The sequence below is a fragment of the Anabrus simplex genome, chromosome 6, assembly GCF_040414725.1.
Source record: "Anabrus simplex isolate iqAnaSimp1 chromosome 6, ASM4041472v1, whole genome shotgun sequence".
NCBI classification, from domain to species: Eukaryota; Metazoa; Arthropoda; class Insecta; order Orthoptera; family Tettigoniidae; genus Anabrus; species Anabrus simplex.
Window position 1 is genome coordinate 298,610,332 of NC_090270.1, and position 6,000 is coordinate 298,616,331.

At 36.3% G+C, this 6,000-nt stretch overlaps 1 protein-coding gene across 2 annotated transcripts in view; it reads right to left on the reverse strand.

The window, feature by feature from the left end:
• LOC136875763 (zinc finger protein 250) overlaps positions 1–3,321 on the reverse strand; it is a 36,059-nt gene extending 32,738 nt beyond the window's left edge. For both annotated transcript variants that reach the window (XM_068228120.1, XM_068228122.1), the window contains exon 1: positions 2,799–3,321. The gene's annotated coding sequence lies outside the window, so the exon portion shown is untranslated. The remainder of the gene's footprint in view (positions 1–2,798) is intronic.
• Between the last annotated feature and the right edge of the window lie 2,679 nt (positions 3,322–6,000).

Genomic DNA, 6,000 nt, shown 5'->3' on the forward strand with positions numbered 1-6,000 from the left:
CGTGAAACCAAGCGCGGATATTCAAAATATTACAATAACACTGTTCATCCGTACAACCGTAAAACACACTAAAAATCCATACATTTTATGGAAAAACCAGAATACTTGGCAGGTATGCGATTTACTCCAAATTTTATTATGCAGTATCTGTAATTCACAACCTACCAGTAGCCACATTTCGATCTTTCCTGTAATTTTACTACCCCCACATTAATTCCCTGATTTCATTATTTTCCAGTTTACCCAATATTCCTTTGACATTTATTAATCTTATGTATCATCCTAGTTATTTGCTTGTGGGTGTATCTGCTATACTGACTGCTTTGCTGTGTGTAATCTCTAAATATATGATGGAACCACTTGGTGAACTATAGGTGAGCCGGCACAAGGTTGCATTTGACAGTTGTAATTCATGTTGGCACCACTACAAAAATGAAATGAAGAACGTCATCCGTCAATCAGAATCACCAAACTACTACATTTTATGTCAGATACAGTTATGCATTTTATTCATGTTAATTCGTATTTCATTCGGTATAGGCCTAGTGCTTATAATCTTTTATTTGCTTACACAAATATGAGCATTTATTGTAAGGTTTAAGCGAGCCACAAAATAAATATGAACTATTTTCAGTTGATTGTTGTTGGCAATATGGGTAGTATAGTGGTGCCATCTATATCTAGCTTGACTACCGTATTGAAGTGTTGCCATTTTGTCCGTCGTCGCTAGCACTGGTCAGGTGTGATTTGCGAGTCTGTGAAAGTTTTGTTTTCTTTGTGAGATAATTGTGAAATTTTATTTTAACGAATGCAATGCAATGTCACGGAAACGATAACATAGTTTTGAACCGTAGCAGTAGCGGAAACGGAGCTGATAGTAGGGACTTGTTTCACATCACTTCGGGAAAGAAACGAATTAAGCTATCTCCTGCAACAGGAATTAATTCTTACCAGGCTGATGCAATACGGAGATACGTGTATGATTTTTACAGCTCAAAGTCCCTTCTTTCATTGTTATGGACAATGCACCTTACCATTCCATAATAATGGACAAGACCCCTACATCGAGCACTCATAAAGAACTGTTAGTCTAATGGCTGCAGGAAAGAAATATCCCAGCGCATATGTGTATGACTATATTAGTTGACGAGGTTGTGAAGGAACAAGGGCATGAGGTTATTAGCTTGCCGCCGTACCACTGTCACTTCTACCTCATTGAGTTGGTACCAGTACGGTACGGAGTGAAGTAAAACATTGCGTACGCACTAATAACAAGTCCTTCAAAATTACTGAAGTGCAAGGACCGTTCCGGGAGAGTATTGCTCGAATGGATGCAGATTTGTGAAGGAAGAGAGTTAGCCATGTCGCAACATTCATTAACTTGGCAATGGCAATACATGGCATCAACAGTGACTGTCAGGAGTTGATGATCTGCCTAGATGACGATGACAATAACAACGAAGGCGACGGTAGTGATAGCAGTGATCTGGAGTGTATCGAGCCTCTACCTGTATGAATCAGGTATGAAAATAAGGTTTCTGAATTTTTGTAAATTTTATAGATTTTACTTTAACCCTTTTGTGTTAGTACGGGTGTATTTTATTCTAATATTTATTGGTGTATTTAAATTCAGATTCTTGTCGGCCGATTTCTTCCGTTATAACATCGCAGTAATAAGAACTTCGTAGTATATGTATCTCGTATTATTTTGTGTGATGAAATATTTTATTGTAAACTTAATCGGTGTGTTGAAAGCTCGATTTTTGTTGGCCAATTTTATTTGTACTGTGTATCATCGCTATGATATTAAAATAATTTCTCCCATGTTTTTAAAACCAACATTGTGCGCAGCTGTAATGTGCAACCTTACGCCGGCCCACCTATAACGTATATCCTCTTCCATATCCCTCTCTTCCTTCGCCCTAATTTGTGACTCAGTTAATCTAATCACTATTATAAAAACCCTTACCTTTTGCACATGCCAACTTCAAATTGGAACAGCGTTTGATTTGAGCTTTCTTCTGCAGATTACCTGAAGTATCTCTGACTTTAAATCTCACTGATAGTCTTCATCTCCAAAATGTTCAGAACAAACCCTTGCATTATTTGTTGAAAACGAATCACATCTTTAACAAGCATGAATCCACTGTTTATTTAGGTCAGTGTCTTTAGAGAATGAACGAATCCGTATGTGTTGTTCCTTTACGTGTCTGCTATGATTTGTGCAGCCTGCAATGGCACAACAGACCATACTGAGAAGTGTACACTATTACTGTATTTTAACCTTTTAATCACAGAACGTATAAACACACGCTTTCTCTTACATCACAGATATACTGCTATCGTGTATTATTAGTTCCTAGCTTTTGGATTCATAGCTATTCATGTTCGAACTACCTCTACATACCTTGTTTTCCTATCATCTTGAGCATATAGTACATTCGCCCACTTCAACACAAATCCCAGGTCTAAATCCTGAATCCATATTTCATGTTTTATACACTACGCTTCGTATATATGTTGACAATTGTGATTTACATACAGTAAGTCTACCAACAGCCTAAATAGATACAACAGAAAGGAACAGATAACATTTCAGCATTTATTTAAATTCAAAAGAACGGGTATATTTCCTCAAATACCTACTTAGTATTGAGAGAGATTCGGAAATTAAAGCGATTTTACCTTCCAAAGCAATTCCCGAGAAGACAGAAAACTAATAATCTGCACTATGAAACAGTATTTGTAAACGTCAGTTGCTACATAATCAAAGAGAAGTAAATGTAAACACTACTTACGTTCCATACTGGTGCAGATGCTTCAGTATACTCGTGGTAAACTTCCAATGTGCCTATGAAGATAGGGGGCCGATGACCTTAGATGTTAGGCCCCTTTCAGCATCATCACCACCTATTAAAATATGATGAATCACATGACTGAACAGAGAGACGTTAAGATAAAACAATACATCGAATTTATACACATAATCTCACTACCGGTACCCGAAGAGCACCGTCCAACAAAGTTTTAGATCCAATTTCGTGCTAGTGGCTGATTTTACACCTTAACAGTTCCTTTATCACGCAAGAGAGCATTAACATCAACCCAGTAATGACATCGAATAAGAAGTCATTCAGTCAGATATCGTTGTACAAAACCAATTTGTGTGCTAAGCAGCATCTCTCTAATGTTAACCGTGTCAATCATCAACTGGGTATGGTGATTCTAGACGAGAGGTATAAATCGTGATTCTATGGGGAGATATGTGATCGGTATCATGTGGAAAAATGCAAGGAAAGAAACATATTCTTGATTCACTTTTGTGCCGGTAATGCCTAACTATGAAATGACTATTAGGTTTACATTTTATTATTGATTATTGATGGTCGTTGACTGCATTAGGACGTTTAGATCCCAGTGCCAGAAAATTGAAGTGGATAAGTAGGCCCTATATGGATATGGTTACATCATAATAATATTATACTGCAATTTTCATAAACATGCGTTTACGGTACCATACTATGTAGGCCTATAATAACGTATGTGTAAACATACACGAACCACAGCTTAGTTGCCCTTCCAAAATAAACAAATAATCTATACTGTATATATATAAAATAACTTGTCCTGACTGACTGATTCATCATCGCCGAGCCAAAACTACTGGACATAAAGAAATGAAATTTTGGGGACATATTCATATTAAGATGTAGGTGCTCGCTAAGAGAGGATTTTTGGATATTCCGTTGCTAACGGGATGAAAAGGGGGGTGAAATTTTAAAATGAATGTATCTATATCTCAAAACTGTAAAAGTTTACAGATGTAAAAATTGGTATTTAGAATCTTGATTAAAAATAAGGAAACACGTATTTTTTTTGTTTTCGAAAATCCCAATAGGAGGGGTGAAAAAGGGGGAAAAGAGGTTGAATGCCTTTAATCAGGATGCTGGTACTTATATCTCAGAAACTGAAGATATTACAACTTGAAAATTGGTACTTTTGATCTCTTTTAAAAATAAAGAAACACGTATTTTTTTGTTTTTGGAAACTCCAGTTAATGGGGGGGTGAAATTTTAAAACGAGTGTATATATATCTCAAAACTTTGAAATTTTACAGATGTAAAAATTGGTATTTAGAATCTATTAAAAATAAAGAAACACGTATTTTTTTGTTTTCGGAAAATCCCAATAGGAGGGGCAAATGAAATGAAATGTCGTATGGCTTTTAATGCCGGGATATCCCAGGACGGGTTCGGCTCGCCAGGTGCAGGTCTTTCTATTTGACACCCGTAGGCGATCTGCGCATCGTGATGAGAATGAAATGATAATGAAGACAACAGTTAAAATCCCCGACCCGGCCGGAATCCAACCCGGGACCTCTGAACCGAAGGCCAGTACGCTGACCGTTCAGCCAACGAGTCGGAGAATAGGAGGGGTGAAAAATGGGTTGAATACCTTTTGTGAGGAGACTTGTATCTCAAAAACTGAAGATGTTACAGACATGAAAATTGAAATTTGGAATCTCCATTCAAAATAAAGAAACGTGTATTTTTGCGTTTTTGGATAATCCTATGAATAGGGGGTGAACAGGAGTGACAAAAGGGGTGAAATTAAGAAAGACTATATCTGCAAATTATCTCAGCCACGTAACTTATTACAGATTTGAAAATTGGTATTTGGAATTTCCTGTATAAATAAAGAAACATAAATATTTTTTCGGAAAATCCAATTAAGGGGAACTGAAAAATGGGGTGAATTTTTAAAATTAGCGTATCTACAGTATATCTCAGAAACTTAACATGTTGCAGACGTGAACATTGGTATTTGGAATCTCCTTTAAAAATAAGGAAACACGCATTCTTTGGTTTTCGGGAAATACCCTTAACCGGGGAGGAGGGAGAATTGAAAAATTAGTTGAATTATTTGTATGAGAATGTATATATAGGCCTACACCAAAAAATCTAAAGGTGTTACAAACGTGAAAACTGGTATTTGGAATTTCCTTTAAAAATAAAAGAGCACGCATTTGGTTCGGGAATCAACTTGGTAGGGGAGGGGGATGAAAACGGAGATGAATTCCTTTTACGCGGATACGTATCTCTCAAAAACTGAGGATGTTACAGTCGTGATAATTGGTATTTGGAAGCTCTTTTAAATAAACGGGTACTGTTTGTTTTTAGAAAATTCACTTGCGTGGGGAGTGTGAAAGGAAGTAAAAACTATTTCTGGAGAAACTTATATCTCAAAACTGAAGGTTACAGACACGCATTTTTTGAGTGGGGGGAAACCAACTTAACGGGCGGAGATGGAGTGAAAAAGGAGTTGAATTCTTTTAATGATGATACTTACATCTCAAAAACTGAAGATGATACAGACATGAAAATTTGCATATGGAATTTTCCTTCGATGTAAAGAAACACGTAATCTTTTGTGCTGGAAAATCCACTTAAGTGGGAGGTGAATTAATTGAAAAATTAGTTGAATTCTTTGTATGAGAATACTTATATCTCAAAAACTAAAGATGTTACAGACGTGAAAATTAGTATTTGGAATCTCCTTTAAAAATAAAGAAACACGCATTTTTTGGGGGGGAATCAACTTGGGGGTGGGGGTGATGAGAAAGGAGTTTAATTACTTTTTATGAGGATACATGTACCGGTATCTCAAAACTGAAGATTACAGTCGTGATAATTGGCATTTGGAAGCTTCTTTATAAATAAAGAAACAAGTATTTTTGGTTTTCGGAAAATTCACTTAAGGGGGAGGGTGAATGGAAGTGAAAATTTTAATTCTTTTTATGAAAAAACTTAAGGTTACGCACGTGAAAATTTGTATTTGGAATCACCTTCAAAAAATAAACACGCATTTTTTGGAGTGGGGGGGGGGGGTAATCAACTTAAAGGACTGGGGTGAAAAAGGAGATGAATTATTTTTATGAGGATACTTATATCTCAAAAACTGAACATGTTAGAAGCATGAACATTTGTATTTGGTATCTCC